The sequence below is a fragment of the Bufo bufo genome, chromosome 3 (genome assembly GCF_905171765.1).
Source record: "Bufo bufo chromosome 3, aBufBuf1.1, whole genome shotgun sequence".
Lineage (NCBI taxonomy): Eukaryota > Metazoa > Chordata > Amphibia > Anura > Bufonidae > Bufo > Bufo bufo.
In genome coordinates, this window is record NC_053391.1 from 270,874,160 (window position 1) to 270,893,967 (window position 19,808).

The window sequence follows — 19,808 nt, forward strand, 5'->3', positions numbered from 1 at the left end:
GTTCCTAGAATTTTTTATTTTTGTCACAAGTTAGCGGAAAATGATGATTTTTTTTTTTCCTTACAAAGTCTCATATTCCACTAACTTGTGACAAAAAATAAAAACTTCCATGAACTCACTATGCCCATCACGAAATACCTTGGGGTGTCTTCTTTCCAAAATGGGGTCACTTGTGGGGTAGTTATACTGCCCTGGCATTTTAGGGGCCGAATGCGTGAGAAGTGGTTTGAAATCAAAATCTGTAAAAAATGGCCGGTGAAATCCGAAAGGTGCTCTTTGGAATGTGGGCCCCTTTGCCCACATAGGCTGCAAAAAAGTGTCACACATCTGGTATCCCCGTACTCAGGAGAAGATGGGCAATGTGTTTTGGGGTGTCTTTTTACATATACCTATGCTGGGTGAGAGAAATATCTTGGCAAAAGACAACTTTTCCCATTTTTTTATACAAAGTTGGCATTTGACCGAGATATTTATCTCACCCAGCATGGGTATATGTAAAATGACACCCCATAACACATTGCCCAACTTCTCCTGAGTACGGGGATACCAGATGTGTGACACTTTTTTGCAGCCTAGGTGGGCAAAGGGGCCCACATTCCAAAGAGCACCTTTCGGATTTCACCGGCCATTTTTTATAGATTTTGATTTCAAACTACTTACCACACATTAGGGCCCCTAGAATCCCAGGGCAGTATAACTACCCCACAAGTGACCCCATTTTGGAAAGAAGACACCCCAAGGTATTCGCTGATGGGCATAGTGAGTTCATGGAAGTTTTTATTTTTTGTCACAAGTTAGTGGAATATGAGACTTTGTAAGAAAAAAATAAAATAAAAAAAAATCATAATTTTCCGCTAACTTGTGACAAAAAATAAAAAATTCGAGGAACTCGCCATGCCCCTCACGGAATACCTTGGGGTGTCTTCTTTCCAAAATGGGGTCACTTGTGGGGTAGTTATACTTTGGCGGTGTCATGTACCGGGCCCATACTCATGTGGGCGCGGTACATAGACAACATTTTTGTCATATGGAACGGAACGAAGGAATCTTTCCTCGAGTTTGTATTTAGACTTAACTCTAATGAAGTGGGATTACGCTTCACATCTGAAGCAAATAGAGACAATTTGGCATTCTTGGATATTAAAATATCCAGAGGCGCTTTAAACGAGTTTGATACTACGATTTATAGGAAGCCCACGTCGACGAACTCTGTACTACACTGGGACAGTGGCCATTCTTTTTCTCAGAAAAGAGGCATACCAAAAAGTCAATATTTGCGCCTCAGACGCAACTGTTCCAGCAAGTCAGAGTTCGACCAAGCTAAAGTCCTACAAAATCGGTTCCTCAAATTAGGGGATACCCTAACGAGGTCCTTAAACTAGCATATCGAACCGCACTATCAGCAAGGCGGTCCGATCTTCTGGTACCTAAAGCTAAAAAGGAGGAGACTGAGAAGAAGATCCGCCTCATCGCGACTTTTGACGATGCGTCAAGACAAATTAGGGACATTCTCCGTAAACCCTGGCCCGTCTTATTGATGGACCCTGAAATTAGCAAGACCATTTTCAGCTACCCACAAATTTCCTTTAGGAGAGGGTTCAGCCTCAAAGATATGCTGGTTCACAGCCACTACACCCAGGCCATCCAAGCAGCGACATGGTTGGATCGTAAGATCAATGGCTGCTACAGGTGTAGCGGCTGTGTGGCCTGCAAGATTCTACAAAGCAGCAAAACTTTCTTTAGTTCAAATCTACAGAAGTCCATCAAGGATTTTATCAACTGCCGCACACGTGGGGTGATTTATAAGATCACATGCGTGTGTGGACTTGAAAATATTGGAAAGACCAAAAGAGAGCTGCGCAGGCGTCTCGGAGAGCATTTGGGTGATATCACGAATGAACGTGACACACCAGTTGCCCAACACATGAATGACAACTACGGTGGAGACTCCAGCTGCATTAGAGCTGTAGGCATTGACAAAATCCCACCACCCATACGTGGTGGCGATTGGGACCGTCTCCAACTACAGCGGGAAGCACGCTGGACTTTCCAACTCGACACGGTATCCCCTAGAGGCCTGAACAAACACCTCCACTTTGGCTGCTTCCTATAGTGCCGTTCCAGATGAAGATTTCTCCCCCCCCCCCCCCCAAAAGTACAAGAAAACCCTCTACTTCTCCCATTCCCACCTTTCTTAATTTGGCAGAATGGGCCACACCCTGTGTGGTGCCCACCATCCTCTTTGGGTCACTTTTTTAGACACTGCCAGGAAATTGAAACATTGAAACCGCCAAAAATATCATTAACCAACTAATATATACCCATATCAGGGTTGCTTGGATGTGCACCGGTTGGACATATATCCCGTTGCCCAGAGATGCACTCCTATACGGTGCCTATACATCAATATGCCTGTATATACGGATCACATGTATATCTATATTGTGTCCGCCTTATGCCCTATATAGGTCCACAGTGTACAATTGGTGCAAAGTGTCTCCATATCCATATTGTTTATACTGTGGAACCTTTTCCGTATGTCACTTATGGTAGTGTAAAAACTATGATGCCTAGTAAAGTAGCAGCATAAATAGTGGAGGCGAGGCACCTGCGCGGCGCTCCATCTCAACCATGGCGCAGGCGCAAGGTCCGCCCATATGAGCCGTACCTTGGATCCTGGAAGATTATTCTACGCTTGCGCCGCCTAGACGTTTTGCATTTACTCACGTGATCACATCACGTCATCACATTGCGCGTCGCGCTTATGCTAATGCTCACGCGCCGTGTTCACACGGCGTGAGGGCATGACGTTTGCCTTGATCACACTATGTGAGGGCAGACGTCATCACAGGCCACCGCCATACCTGGAGACGGCTGACGTCAATATAGCGCGCATCGTGCGGACATGCCGACGCAACGCTTTAAAAGAGAGGAGCGCTCCTGCAAAGACCAGGTAACATCAATGCCTGCGGCCTCAACCTGCGTACCGCAAGAAGGGAGGTTTTTATTTTTTCATCTGCTCCCCTTTCCTTTTCCCTGTATGTTGTGCACCTATCTGTGCACTCCACTCCACCTGGGAGCCATTGCTCCGGGTGGCTTTTGTATTTGCTGGTGATTATATCATCTCCAGCAAACAATCTACATCTTCTGGCCCATTTTACATATACTCCCCTGATGAGAGGATTGTTTTTTCTTTGCCTCAGAAACGTGCATGTAGGAATCTTCTCAGGGCCAAACAGGGATCGCAATTCCAGGGTTAGGTTCCGGATGGGGACCCAATTAGTGGGATACCCCGTGGTTAGACTTAAGGGTTATCGTAGGGTCCTGAGGGTCGACTAGGGACAGTAAGGAACATCTTCCTGTGATCCCTTTACAGTGTGCTGACTCTCGAACCGCCGAAGTGGACCACCCTGATTAGAAACATCGAAACGGAGGTGTCCAGAGTATGCACCATCTGTAGGGTGGGACACCTGGTTTTCCAGTGGTGCCGCCAGGCACCATATGGTTTGGGTGTAACTGTGCATGCCGTGTTGCACGGTTTCCTTTGACACCCATATCATTATATGTTTTCTGTTGTTTTGTTGTGTGTCGTTGTGCATTTTGTTCATGCTGTGAAGTACCTGTCTGCATTACATGTTTGCCATTGATATATAAGGTGTTAGCATATACCATTGCTGATACCCTATTTATTGTGCGGTTTGGGTACCAGTACATACCTGCTCCTGTTACTCCCAGTGTCCCACATTCTTTGAACAAGTGTGGACACAGCTGCTACCGTTGCCTCACGGCCCCCCCCCCCCCCCCACCTTGGGGTAGTGGAAAACGGTTTTGTGTATTCAGCTTTTTTACGCACATATGGTGCACATATCGATTGCCGCCGCCTCGTTCTATTTGATTGGGTACTAGCGCATACCAGCTCTTGTTACCTCCTGTGTCCGACACTGCCTGAATAAGTGTGGACACAGTTGTCACCGTTTTCACCTTGATTGTGGGGCATTGGAAACGGTTTTGTGTATTCAGCCTATAGTTATTTTGAGGGATATATCTCATCTATTTTATATTAAAAAGTAAAAGTTAAGTATTAAATAATCCAGATCACTAATTACCGATTTCTGTGGGCAGTACTACCACAACTAAGTTACAACAACTGTGTTTAGACCCTTTAAAATGCAGAAGGTTATGGGCGACTTAAGAATGATGTGAACATTATGCATGATGAGGACGTTTGCTAACACAAATTTGAAACCTGCTAAAAAGAATCGACAACCTTTAATATTGCCATGTCATGTGTCAGGGATTCAAGTTTAAAAAAAGAAAGAACATAACAATGTTCACAAAACATTATGGGCAAAGAAAGGTTACTTCAGCAAACAGTAGCACATGTCTAACAGCAGCCATTTTCTAACACATGTTCCTCCTGACAGAAGCAGTGCACATTACTGTTGAAACTATAAACGTAAAATATTGCTTACCTCAACGTGACGATGAGCCTTTCCTCAGGAGAAATGCTGCGCCTCATATTGGTGTCAATGAAGGTAAGGACAGTACGTAGAGACGACAGCAAGCGATCAAATGTAGTCACTGACATCCGACAAAAGGAAAAAAAACTTCTCCAGGATGCAGGCGCAGATCTTTGTAGAAGGTATGAAAGTGTCCATTCCGGTAGCGCTGTGAAACAATCGGATGGACCCAAAATCGCTGCCTTCTACTAGGTTCCTCTTCCAACAAACGAGTGCGCTGTCCTCATCACCGAGAAATAAGCCAATGCAGTAAGACCTCTTCCTCGGAGTCATCCGCCATGGTGAAACAGCAAAGACAAGCAACCAAAAGAACCTCTGTACCCTGTAAAGACTACAGAAAATGGCCACAAAAGCAAACTCAGGTGACCTGCATATATGCCAGTATCCTGGGTGGAGTTACTAAAATTACATTTTTTTCACCCTTCCTTGTTTTCTATCGGACCGCAAAAAAAACGGACACACGGAAACACAAGGGAAGAAAAAACGGAAACGGAACAATGTAAGCACATTTTGCGGAACGGAACACAACAACGGTCGTGTGCATGAGGCCTTAGGAAGGACTTGAAGCACAACTAAACTTTCAAAAGACTCAAATAAGCTGTTGTGTGTGTACATGAGGAACAGCACTATTTCTGACCTTTCTGGCTTTTAGGGCCCATTCACACAATCGTCTCTATAAAAATATCACATGATATACCCTGTGTAACGGACCGTTTCAGCAGACAAGGGGTTAAAATCCGTTCAGGCGATAAGCCCTTTTCTGAGAGACAGGCATAGCTACTGCAGGATACACCAAACTCCCGAACTGGATACAAAATAGCACTCCAAACTGGAACCTCACGAATAGCTGCTAGCAGACGAACAGGAAAAGCATACAATCCTGGCAATCAGTCTCTACCAGCATACAGCGGATCCCCCCAATAACGAGACAAGGCTCCGTGTTGAGGGTCAAACAGTGGTCTGACTGTACTTCACGTACAGCCTCTTTTATTCACAAATCAAAAACATAGTACTGCCCACAGGGGTTTGAAATACAACCAATCAGTAATTTACAACACATACAATGTAACTACAGCAACCAATCGTTCACGCCCCCAGAGGACCAGAATGAAGACTGACATAGGACAACATATCCCCACAATGCATCATGGTCTCCTCCTCTCTCCCCGGAGACAACCTGAGGAGCAATCCAATTATCTCTGAGGACAAAGGGAGATCGCCAATACACATGTGAGGACAACAGAACAGACATCACCATTTAAACACACAATGGGACAATGGCACAATAGAAACACACCCAGCATTTTCCTCCCAAGCTGACAAGTTACACTTATTATAAATTGTTATAACTTTGTGAGTTTACTTTGGCCATACATATAACTTACATTAATTCAAACAGTATAACGTGGGGACAAACCTATCCAAAATTCACTTGAATAGGTTCAGGGGTTTAAAAGTTAGTATATGGCCCATAATCCAGGGGGAAGAGGCCAGCAGCCAGTCCTCTCCAAAACCCAGTGGCAAGGTTGGTTTCGCCACACATCTCCCCCCCCCCAGGGAAGACTAACCAGATACCTGACCTCACGCCGGTCGGTACCTGAGTTAGTCTGGCAGCCCACCCACAACCCAATACTGGACCTGTTGAATTTAGTAGCCTGTCTCTGTCCAGTGAGTCCACCAAGGTTATGTTGGAAGCTGGTACTCCCGGTCTCTGTGTTGCTCCCTGGCTTGGAGTGGAGGTTGCTTTGTGGGCAGGGATCAGCGGTACTCTGCCCTGGTGCCAGCGCTACCACGGAAGAAGCCTGGTTGGAGCCTGGTTGTTGGAGGGGGAGACCGACTGTCTGTACCCCCTGTTCTGTAAGTGCAGAGACCACGGTCCCATCTGCACTGTTGTGGGGCTTACTGTCTCCCCCTGGTGCGTTAAGCTGCCGCTGGGGAGAGGGGGTAACAAGCTCCTCTCCCATACATACTTCCAGCCGCTGGGGAGGGCGACCGACCGTCTCCGCTCCCAATACAGTGTCCTGTTGCTGGGGAAAGGAGACTGGGCTCTCTATTCCCTGCTGGACACTCTGCCGCTGGGGGACAGGACCGACTGTCTTTGCCCCCTGTAACTCCGCCTGCCGCTGGGGAATGGAGACTGGGCTCCCAATTCCCAAAAAATCATGCTGTTGCTGGGGGGCAGGAACAACTACCTCTGCCCCCTGTAACTCAGCCTGCCGCTGGGGAGGGAGGACGCTGCTCTCCTCTCCCTGCACTTCACACTGCCGCTGGGGAATGGAGACTGGGCTCCCAATTCCCTGCAATTCACACTGCCGCTGGGGAATGGAGACTGGGTCTGTCACCTTACTGTCCTGCTGAGCCTTCTCACTGGCGTGGAACAGCTGCTGGTAGCCCTGTTCCAGCTCCATCTCCCGGGTCACCAGGTGGACCAGGTCCTGCTCAATCTCATGAGTGTCGTCCCAGTCATACCTGCTCTCCCTCCATTCCAAGAGATCATGGAACCGGGCTTGTGTAGGGCTCCCAAACTCCAGCTCTGAAAAAGTCTCCCATAACAAGCCAGGACCATCAAACTCCTCTCCCTCCGGCTTGTCATGCTCAGCTGTCCTGGGTAGGTACTGTGCCCCATACCACCAGAGCGCCTGGTAGGCATCTTCCAGCCACAGCTCCCGCCATGCTAGGAGTTCCAATTCCTTTACCCATTCCTCCCGGGGCTGCTCTCCCAGGAAGGGCATCCGCAGGGCTACTCGCTTCTGCAACCGCTGGTCTTCCGTGGGGAGTCTCTCGTCCTGCATATACTCCACAATACCCAGTACCTGGTACCAGATGCCTTTGCGGACTGCATCTCGGTCATCCATGACACCCTCATCATACTCCACTGCTGTTTCCATTCTGGTGCTGTCAGGGTCGCTGTCAGGGTCGCTGTACAGGGACATGCGTTGCCCTCAAATTGTAATTCCAGGGAATGATGTTTCTTTGTAGCTGTCCTTCTGGCTGTGGGAACGATCCCGCTGCTTGCCACCAATTGTTACGACACTCACCGTCAGGTAGATGAAGCCGCCGTTTAGTGAATAAGCCCCTTTCTCCAGAAATGCAGTTTTTAATCCAGCCGATCGTCAAACTCCCGAATGGAGCATACGAAGTGGCAACTCCCGATCAGCAATTCAGTCGAACTCCTTCCACAGCTAGCAATATACGAAAGCGCTGTCCCAATAATAAATCCCTCCACAAACGAGACCAAGCTCCGTCTTGAAAGTCAAACAGGAATCTGACTGTACTTCACGTACAGCCTCTTTTATTCACAAACCAAAAACATAGTACTGCCCACAGGGGTTTGAAATACAACCAATCAGTAATTTACAACACATACAATGTAACTACAGCAACCAATCGTTCACGCCCCCAGAGGACCAGAATGAAGACTGACATAGGACAACATATCCCCACAATGCATCATGGTCTCCTCCTCTCTCCCCGGAGACAACCTGAGGAGCAATCCAATTATCTCTGAGGACAAAGGGAGATCGCCAATACACATGTGAGGACAACAGAACAGACATCACCATTTAAACACACAATGGGACAATGGCACAATAGAAACACACCCAGCATTTTCCTCCCAAGCTGACAAGTTACACTTATTATAAATTGTTATAACTTTGTGAGTTTACTTTGGCCATACATATAACTTACATTAATTCAAACAGTATAACGTGGGGACAAACCTATCCAAAATTCACTTGAATAGGTTCAGGGGTTTAAAAGTTAGTATATGGCCCATAATCCAGGGGGAAGAGGCCAGCAGCCAGTCCTCACCAAAACCCAGTGGCGAGGTTGGTTTCGCCACACCCTGTCAGATGAACGCAGTAAAAAATTTAAATCTGTGCCAAAATAATAAATAAAAACTGTGCCATAATAGTAATTTTTTGTCACTTCGCCTTACAAAATGCGTAATATCGAGTGATGAAAGAATCATATGTACCCCAAAATGGTACCAATGAAAACGTCACCTCTTCACGCAAAAAATGAACCCTCATAAAAGACAATCGCTCAAAAACAAAAAGGTGCCCGCAAACCAATCTATCAAAATCTGCGCTGCAAAAGCCATATGGTGCTCCTGGTTCTGTCATGTGCCCTTAAAGTAGTTTATCACCACATATGGGGTGTTGCCGTATTCAGGAGAAAATGGGTAACAAATGAAGGGGTGTTTTTTCTCATGTTACCCCTTGTGAAAATGAAAAATTTGGGGCTAAAGAAACATTTTATTGGAAGGAATTAAACTTTTCATTTTCACAGCCAAGTGTTTCTAAATTCCATAAAATGCTTATGGGATCAAAGTGCTCAGTACTAGGATTGAGCGAAGCAAAACTGTAAAGTCCGGGTTTGTAACGAACTTTGGGATTTTTGAACCCCGGACCCGAACATTTCAGTAAAAGTTCGGATTCGGTGTTCAGCGCTTTCTTGCCGCTTTTTGAAAGGTTGCAGAGCAGCCAATCAACAAGCTGTTAACTGTCTGACTTTAGAAGCCATCACAGCCATGCCTACTAATGGCATGGCTGTGATTGGCCAGAGGAGCATGTGACCCAGGCTCTATATAAGCTTGAGTCGCATAGCGCTGCACATCACTCTGCTGTTACAAGTGTAGGGAGAGGATGCTGCTGGACTTGTGATTTCAGGGAGAGAATAGGAGAGAATCTAACTCAGCAATCTACATAGAAATAGTTGTGTGGGTGCAGGGCACAATCGTTTTACCCTGCCCTAAGCCCATTGAACAAAAAAAAAAACTTTTATAATTCTGTTAGTTAGGTGGGCGGCAGGGGCGGCGGCCATTTTATGTAAGCTCAGTGCACCAGCACAGCATTTGAGCTTTTGGGACATTGCAAATCACCATTTTTTTGGCAATCTACAACATCTGGATTAGTCAGTGTGCAATTTAAGCTAGAAATACACCCATCATTTTCTGGGGTTTTAAAAACACACTTTTTTGGAAAAAAAAACATTATTTTCCTGATCTGCAAGTGTTAAATTCAAGTTTAATATATATACAGCTTTTTATATTCTGTTATCAAAAAAACACTTATTTTGGAAATCTACAACATCTGGATTAGTCAGTGTGCAATTTAAGCTAGAAATACACCCATCCTTTTCTGGGGTTTTAAAAACACACTTTTTTGACAAAAAACACTATTTTCAGGCCTTGCAGCATCAGCACGTGTGAAATTACAGGCTTATATACTGCTCTCAAATTCAGTTGTTAAACACTCGTTTGGGCAAATAAAATTTAGTTGGCAGCCTTTGATGCAATACATTTGGGTTAGATTCAGAGATTTTAAATACCGCCATTTGGTGCACCAATATTGAATTCAGGCCTACACTGGTTCAGGCCGTGTGAGATACACCCTCTACATACAGGGGTTTGATTCAGGCATTTGAAATACAGCCATTTTGGTCGAATAAATCTTTAATTCAGGCCTACACTGGTTCAGACCGTGTGAGATACACCCTCTACATACAGGGGTTTGATTCAGGCATTTGAAATACAGCCTTTTGAAATACAGCCATTTTGGCCAAAGAAATATTTAATTCAGGCCTACACTGGTTCAGGCCGTGTGAGATACACCCTCTACATACAGGGGTTTGATTCAGGCATTTGAAAAACCGCCATTTGGTGCACCAATATTGAATTCAGGCCTACACTGGTTCAGGCCGTGTGAGATACACCATCTACGAACAGGGGTTTGATTCAGACATTTGAAATACAGCCATTTTGGGCAAAGAAATCTTTAATTCAGGCCTACACTGGTTCAGGCCGTGTGAGATACACCCTCTACATACAGGGGTTTGATTCAGGCTTTTGAAATACAGCCATTTTGGGCAAATAAATGTTTAATTCAGGCCTACACTGGTTCAGGCAGTGTGAGATACACCCTCTACATACAGGGGTTTGATTCAGACATTTGAAATACAGCCATTTTGGGCAAAGAAATCTTTAATTCAGGCCTACACTGGTTCAGGCCGTGTGAGATACACCCTCTACATACAGGGGTTTGATTCAGGCTTTTGAAATACAGCCATTTTGGGCAAATAAATGTTTAATTCAGGCCTACACTGGTTCAGACCATGTGAGATACTCCCTCTACATACAGGGGTTGGATTCAGGCATTTGAAATACCGCTATTTGGTGCACCAATATTGAATTCAGACCTACACTGGTTCAGGCCGTGTGAGATACACCCTCTACATACAGGGGTTTGATTCAGGAATTTGAAATACAGCCATTTTGGGCAAAGAAATCTTTAATTCAGGCCTACACTGATTTAAGCCGTGTGAGATACAACCTCTACATACAGGGATTTGATTCAGGCATTTGAAATACCGCCATTTGGTTCACCAATATTGAATTCAGGCCTACACTGGTTTAGGCCGTGTGATCTACACCCTCTACATACAGGGGTTTGATTCAGGCATTTGAAATACAGCCATTTTGGGCAAAGAAATCTTTAATTCAGGCCTACATTGCTTCAGACCGTGTGAGATACACCCTCTACATACAGGGGTTTGATTCAGGCATTTGAAATAAAGCCATTTTGGTCAAAGAAATGTTTAATTCAGGCCTACACTGGTTCAGGCCGTGTGAGATACACCCTCTACATACAGGGGTTTGATTCAGGCATTTGAAATACAGCCATTTGGTTCACCAATATTGAATTCAGGCCTACACTGGTTCAGACCGTGTGAGATACACCCTCTACATACAGGGGTTTGATTCAGGCATTTGAAATAAAGCCATTTTGGTCAAAGAAATCTTTAATTCAGGCCTACACTGATTCAAGCCGTGTGAGATAGATCCTCTACATACAGGGGTTTAATTCAGGCATTTGAAATACCGCCATTTGGTGCACCAATATTGAATTCAGGCCTACACTGATTCAGACTCTTTGAGATACACCCCTCTACATACAGGGGTTTGATTCAGGCATTTGAAATACAGCCATTTTGGGCAAAGAAATCTTTAATTTAGGCCTATACTGTTTCAGATCCTGTGAGATACACCCTCTACATACAGGGGTTTGATTCAGACATTTGAAATACAGCCATTTGAAATACAGTCATTTTGGGCAAAGAAATCTTTAATTCAGGCCTACACTGATTCAGACTCTGTGAGATACACCCCTCTACATACAGGGGTTTGATTCAGGCATTTGAAATACAGCCATTTTGGGCAAAGAAATCTTTAATTTAGGCCTATTCTGGTTCAGACCCTGTGAGACACACCCTCTACATACAGGGGTTTGATTCAGGCATTTGAAATACAGCCATTTGGTGCACCAATATTGAATTCAGGCCTACACTGGTTCAGGCCGTGTAAGATACACCCTCTACATACAGGGGTTTTATTCAGGCATTTGAAATACAGCCATTTGAAATACAGCCATTTTGGGCAAAGAAATATTTAATTCAGGCCTACACTGGTTCAGACCATGTGAGATACACCCTCTACATACAGGGGTTTGATTCAGGCATTTGAAATACAGCCATTTTGGGCAATAAAATCTTTAATTCAGGCCTACACTGGTTCAGGCCGTGTGAGATACACCCTCTACATACAGGGGTTTGATTCAGGCATTTGAAATACAGCCATTTTGGGCAAAGAAATCTTTAATTTAGGCCTACACTGGTTCAGGCCCTGTGAGATACACCCTCTACATACAGGGGTTTGATTCAGGAATTTGAAATACAGCCATTCTGGGCAAATAAAAATTTAATTCAGGCCTACACTGATTAAAGCCGTGTGAGATACACCCTCTAGATACAGGGGTTTCATTCAGGTATTTGAAATACAGCCATTTTGGGCAAAGAAATCTTTAATTCAGGCCTACACTGGTTCAGGCCGTGTGAGATACACCCTCTACATACAGGGGTTTGATTCAGGCATTTGAAATACAGCCATTTTGGGCAAAGAAATCTTTAATTTAGGCCTACACTGGTTCAGGCCCTGTGAGATACACCCTCTACATACAGGGGTTTGATTCAGGAATTTGAAATACAGCCATTCTGGGCAAATAAAAATTTAATTCAGGCCTACACTGATTAAAGCCGTGTGAGATACACCCTCTAGATACAGGGGTTTCATTCAGGTATTTGAAATACAGCCATTTTGGGCAAAGAAATCTTTAATTCAGGCCTACACTGATTTAAGCCGTGTGAGATACACCCTCTACATACAGGGGTTTGATTCAGGTATTTGAAATACCGCCATTTGGTGCACCAATATTGAATTCAGGCCTACACTGGTTCAGGCCGTGTGAGATACACCCTCTACATACAGGGGTTTGATTCAGGCAATTGAAATACAGCCATTTGAAATACAGCCATTTTGGGCAAAGAAATATTTAATTCAGGCCTACACTGGTTCACACCATGTGAGATACACCCTCTACATACAGGGGTTTGATTCAGGCATTTGAAATACAGCCATTTTGGGCAAAGAAATCTTTAATTCAGGCCTACAGTGGGTCAGGCCGTGTGAGATACACCCTTTACTTACAGGGGTTTGATTCAGGCATTTGAAATACACCCATTTTGGGCAAAGAAATCTTTAATTCAGGCCTACACTGGTTCAGACCCTGTGAGATACACCCTCTACATACAGGGGTTTGATTCAGGCATTTGAAATACCGCCATTTGGTGCACCAATATTGAATTCAGGCCTACACTGGTTCAGGCCGTGTGAGATACACCCTCTACATACAGGGGTTTGATTCAGGCATTTGAAATACCGCCATTTGGTGCACCAATATTGAATTCAGGCCTACACTGGTTCAGGCCGTGTGAGATACACCCCTCTACATACAGGGGTTTGATTCAGGCATTTGAAATACAGCCATTTTGGTCAAAGAAATCTTTAATTTAGGCCTACACTGGTTCAGGCCCTGTGAGATACGCCCTATACATACAGGGGTTTGATTCAGGCATTTGAAATACAGCCATTTGAAATACAGCCATTTTGGGAAAAGAAATATTTAATTCAGGCCTACACTGGTTCAGACCATGTGAGATACACCCTCTACATACAGGGGTTTGATTCAGGCATTTGAAATACAGCCATTTTGGGCAAAGAAATCTTTAATTCAGGCCTACACTGATTCAGACTCTTTGAGATACACCCCTCTACATACAGGGGTTTGATTCAGGCATTTGAAATACAGCCATTTTGGGCAAAGAAATCTTTAATTTAGGCCTACACTGGTTCAGACCCTGTGAGATACACCCTCTACATACAGGGGTTTGATTCAGGCATTTGAAATACCGCCATTTGGTGCACCAATATTGAATTCAGGCCTACACTGGTTCAGGCCGTGTGCGATACACCCTCTACATACAGGGGTTTGATTCAGGCATTTAAAATACAGCCATTTTGGGCAAAGAAATCTTTAATTCAGGCCTACAGTGGGTCAGGCCGTGTGAGATACACTCTCTACATACAGGGGTTTGATTCAGGCAATTGAAATACAGCCATTTGAAATACAGCCATTTTGGGCAAAGAAATCTTTAATTTAGGCCTACACCGGTTCAGGCCCTGTGAGATACGCCCTCTACATACAGGGGTTTGATTCAGGCATTTGAAATACAGCCATTTGAAATACAGCCATTTTGGGCAAAGAAATATTTAATTCAGGCCTACACTGGTTCAGACAATGTGAGATACACCCTCTACATACAGGGGTTTGATTCAGGCATTTGAAATACAGCCATTTTGGGCAAAGAAATCTTTAATTCAGGCCTACAGTGGGTCAGGCCGTGTGAGATACACCCTTTACATACAGGGGTTTGATTCAGGCATTTGAAATACAGCCATTTTGGGCAAAGAAATCTTTAATTTAGGCCTACACTGGTTCAGACCCTGTGAGATACACCCTCTACATACAGGGGTTTGATTCAGGCATTTGAAATACTGCCATTTGGTGCACCAATATTGATTTCAGGCCTACACTGGTTCAGGCCGTGTGAGATACACCCTCTTCATACAGTGGTTTGATTCAGGCATTTGAAATACAGCCATTTTGGGCAAAGAAATCTTTAATTCAGGCCTACACTGGTTCAGGCCGTGTGAGATACACCCTCTACATACAGGGGTTTGATTCAGGCATTTGAAATACCGCCATTTGGTGCACCAATATTGAATTCAGGCCTACACTGGTACAGGCCGTGTGAGAGACACCCTCTACATACATGGGTTTGATTCAGGCATTTGAAATACAGCCATTTGAAATACAGCCATTTTGTGCAAAGAAATCTTTATTTCAGGACTACAGTGGGTCAGGCCGTGTTAGATGCACCCTTTACATACAGGGGTTTGATTCAGCCATTTGAAATACAGCCATTTTAGGCAAAAAAATCTTTAATTGAGGCCTAGTCTGGTTCAGGCCGTGTGAGATACACCCTTTACATTCTGTCGTTCTATTCTTCTATTAATTAAACAGCCATTTAGGGCAAGATCCTAAATTCGAAAAATATGAGGAGAGCGTCAAATAAGGGACGTGGCCCAGGTCGTGGTGATGCTGGTGGAGCTCCAGTTGCAGGGAGAGGACGTGGTCGATTTGTGCCAGCTACACACACACACACAAGTGAAAACCCTTCCTCAGGTGTGAGTAGGCGACAAAACCTGCAGCGGTATTTAGTCGGGCCTAATGCTGCTCTACGAATGGTGAGACTTGAACAAGTACATGCGATAGTAGATTGGGTTGCTGACAGTGGATCCAGTTCCTTCACATTTTCTCTCACCCAGTCTCCTGCTGAAAGACCACAGTTGGCACCTGCAGCCGATGGCCATCAGTCTTTTACCTCACCCCCTTGCAAATCAGCCAAGCAGTCTGTGCCCCAAGTTATGCAGCAGTCTCTTCTGCTTTTTGATGACTCTGTTAGCAGGGTTTCCCAGGGCCATCCACCTCGCCCTGCCCCAGAAGTGGAAGAGATTGAGTGCACCGATGCCCAACCACTTATCTTTCAAGATGAGTACATGGGAGGACCATCGCAGCACGTCTCGGATGATGACGAAACACAGGTGCCAACTGCTGGAGCTTTTGAAAGTGTGCAGACCGACAAGGAAGGCAGGGGTGAAGACTGGGTGGAAGATGATGTGGAGGACGATGAGGTCCTCGACCCCACATGGAATCAAGGTCATGTGAGTGACCTATGTAGTTCGGAGGAAGAGGCGGTGGTCCCACAGAGCCACCAGCACAGCAGAAGAGGGAGCAGGGTGCAAAAGCAGAGCGGCCGTCCTCTTCACAGTACGCCTGCTACTGCCCACCGCACCAAGGGACCGAGCACACCAAAGACAGCTCCAAGGAGTTCCCTGGTGTGGCAGTTCTTCAGACAATGTGCTGACGACAAGACAATCAGAGCCTGAAGCGAGGCATAAACGTTCTCAACCTGAGCACAACCTGCATGACCAGGCATTTAAGTTCAAAGCACGAGCTGCAGTGGAGTAGACACCTCAAAAACCAAGAAAGGTCTCTGGCTCCTCCTGCTTCCTCTTCTGCTGCAGTCTCGGACTCCTCATCCACCTCTGGATGGACAATGCTACCTGCCACCCCGCAAACAGAGGATCTGCCAGCAACACCAACACCTGGGTCACCAAGCATCTCCACAATGTCCCAAGGAAGTGTTCAGCTCTCCATCTCCCAAACACTGGAGAGGAAGAGGAAGTACCCCACCCACCCGCGATCCCTAGCCCTGAATGCCAGCATTTCCAAATTACTGGCCTTTGAAATGCTGTCATTCCATCTGGTGGAGACGGATAGTTTTAAAGGCCTTATGGCGGTGGCTGTCCCACAGTACGTCGTGCCCAGCCGCCACTACTTTTCAAGGCGAGCTATCCCTTCCCTGCACAACCAAGTAGGGGACAAAATCAGGTGTGCACTGCGCAACGCCATCTGTGGCAAGGTGCACCTGATAATGGATACGTGGACCAGTAAGTACGGTCAGGGTTGTTATATCTGCATAACAGCACAGTGTGTAAATGCAGTGGTGGCTGGGCCTGAGGCGGATAGCAGTTTGGCGCATGTCCTTCCACCACCGAGGATAGCAGTGCGCTTCAGTTTGACTCCTGTTGCTTCCTCCTCCTACTCTGCTTCCTCATCCTCTACCAGTTTCTCATCCGGTCAGCGTAACACCTTGACCACCAACTTCAGCACAGCCAGGGGTAAACGACAGCAGGCAATTTTAAAACGTATCTGTTTGGGAGACAAACACACACCGCGCAGGAGCTGTGGACGGGCCTTGAACAACAGACCGATGAGTGGTTTGTTCCAGTCAGCCTCAAGCTCGGCCTGGTGGTGTGCAATAATGGGCGAAATCTCGTAGCAGCTCTGGGACTAGCCGGTTTGACGCACATCCCTTGCCTGGCGCATGTGCTGAATTTGGTGGTGCAGAGATTCCTTTAAAATTACCCCGATATGTCAGAGCTGCTGCATAAAGTGCGGGCCGTCTGTGCGCGCTTTCGGCGTTCTCACCCTGCTGCTGCATCGCCTGTCAGCGCTGCAGCGTAACTTCGGCCTTCCCGCTCACCGCCTCATATGCGACGTGCCCACAAGGTGGAACTCCACCTTGCACATGCTGGCCAGACTGTGCGAGCAGCAGCTGGCGATAGTGGAGTTTCAGCTACAGCACGCATGGGTGAGTCGCTCGGCGGAACAGCATCACTTCATCACCAATGACTGGGCCTCCATGCGAGACCTGTGTTCCTTGTTGCGCTGTTTTGAGTACTCCACCAACATGGCCAGTGCCGATAACTCCATTCTCAGCGTTACTATCCCACTTCTATGCCTCCTTGAAAAAACGCTCCTGCCGATGGTGGAAGAGGATGTGGCACAGGAGGAGGAGGAGGAGGAAGAGGGATAATTTCGTAGGGTTTCCGGCCAGTCATTCCCAAGTGGCTCCGAGGGTGGGTTCCTGCACCCACAAAGCCAAGGTACACAATTGTCCAGCCAGGGCACAGTTCTGGATGATGACGAGGTGGAGGATGAGGAGGAGGAGATGGAGGAGGAGGAACCATGTTCACAGCAGGGTGGCACCCAGACCAGCTCATGGCCATCACTGGTGCGTGGATGGGGGGGATACAGAGAACACATACGATACACCTCCCACAGAGGACAGCTTCGTTGCCTCTGGGCAGCCTGGCACACATGAGCGATTACATGCTGCAGTGTCTCCGTAATGACCGCCGAGTTGCCCACATTCTAATTTGTGCTGATTACTGGGTGGCCACGCTGCTGGATCCCAGTTACAAGGACAACGTACCTTCCTTAATTCCCTCACTGGAGCGTGATCGTAAGATGCGCGAGTACAAGCGCACGCTGGTAGACGCGCTGCTGGTGGCATTCCCACCTGACAGCAGGGGCACAGTGGAAGCACAAGGCGAAGGCAGAGGTTGCCAATGCTGCTGGGGCACCGTCACTACCTCAGAAGGCAGGGTTAGCATGGCTGAAATGTGGAAAAGCCTTGTCAGCACGCCACAACAACCAGCACCACCAGCTGATATGGAACGTCTTAGCAGGAGGCAGCATTTCACCAACATGGTGGAGCAGTATGTGTGCACACGCCTACACGAACTGAATGACGGGTCTGCCCCCTTCAACTTCTGGGTCTCCAAATTGGGCACATGGCCTGAGCTTGCCCTTTACGCCTTGGTGGTGCTGGCCTGTCCGGCAGCCAGTGTATTATCTGAACGTGTGTTTAGCACGGCAGGGGGCGTCATCACAGACAAGCGCAGCCGCCTGTCCACAGCCAATGTGGACAAGCTCACGTTCATTAAAATGAACCAGGCATGGATCCCTCAGGACTTGTCCGTACCTTGTGCAGAATAGACATGTATACCGGCACTAACCAGCCATTGTTATACTGCAGCGCAATTGCTCATTCTTGTATTTTGGATATTTCACACTCTTTTAGAGTGTACCCTAATTTTTAAAAATTAAATTAAAACCAAAAACCTGTGTTGGCTACCTCATCCTTCTCCCCCGCCGTTTCCACTTACACCGCTACGTACACCGCCTCCTCAAACTCCTACTCCATATGGATCTCCACCTCATAAACCAAATTTTTTTATTTTATTTGTACCTATTTTATTTTATATTATTTCACTACTTTGTCAGTTACATTTTCTGGCAAAATTAACAAATTTTTGGGTGTATAGTACCACTGCTATACCTAGTAGGCCGTTTAAAAATATATATAAATTGTCATTAACATTTTCGGGTGAAATTCACAAATTTTTGGGTGTATAGTACCACTGCTATACCTAGTAGACCGGTAAAAAAAATAAAAAAATTGTCAGTTACATTTTCTGGCAAAATTAACAAATTTTTGGGTGACTAGTACCACTGCTATACCTAGTAGACAGGTTAAACCCCAAAAAAAATTCAGTTATAAATTCTGGTGAAATTCGCCAGTTTTTGGGTGTGATGTACATTGGGCACATGGCCTGACCTTGCCCTTTACCCCTTGGAGGTGCTGGCCTGCCCTGCAGCCAGTGTATTGTCTGAAAGTGTGTTTAGCATGACTGGAGGGGGTTATCACAGGTTATATTTCCCAATGTTTTGGGGTGTACCCTAATTTTAAAAATAAAATTAAAAACAAAAAAGCAGTGTAGGCTACCTCCGCCTCCTCCTCCACCGCCGCTTCCACCTACACCGCCACATCCACCACCTCCTCAACCTCCTACTCCATATGGACCTCGTCCCCCTAGATCAAGATTATTATTATATTTTTTTTACCTATTTTATGTTATTTAAAGTCATTTCCCTATCCACATTTGTTTGCAGAGCACTTGCCATGCTCTTAACCACATTTTGATGCCATTTGCAGCCCTCTAGCCCTTTCCATGACATTTTTACAGCCATTTTAGTGCTCAAAAGTTTGGGTCCCCATTTACTTCAATGGGGTTCGCGTTCGGGGTCAAGTTCAGGTCCCGAACTTAAACTTTTTACTCAAGTTCGGCCGAACCCGTCGAACCCGAACATCCAGGTGTCCGCTCAACTCTACTCAGTACACTCCTTAATAAATTCTTTGAGGGGTGTAGTTTCCAAAATGGGGTCACTTTTTTGAGGGTTTCCACTGTAGGGGTACATCAGGGTCTCTTCAAATACAAAATGGTGCTCAAAAACCATTCTAGCAAAATCTGCTTCCAAAAACCATATGGCGCTCCTTTCCTTCTGACCACTGCCATGTGCCCCTACAGCAGTTTACCACCACATACGGGGTATTTCTACACTGCTCAAAAAAATAAAG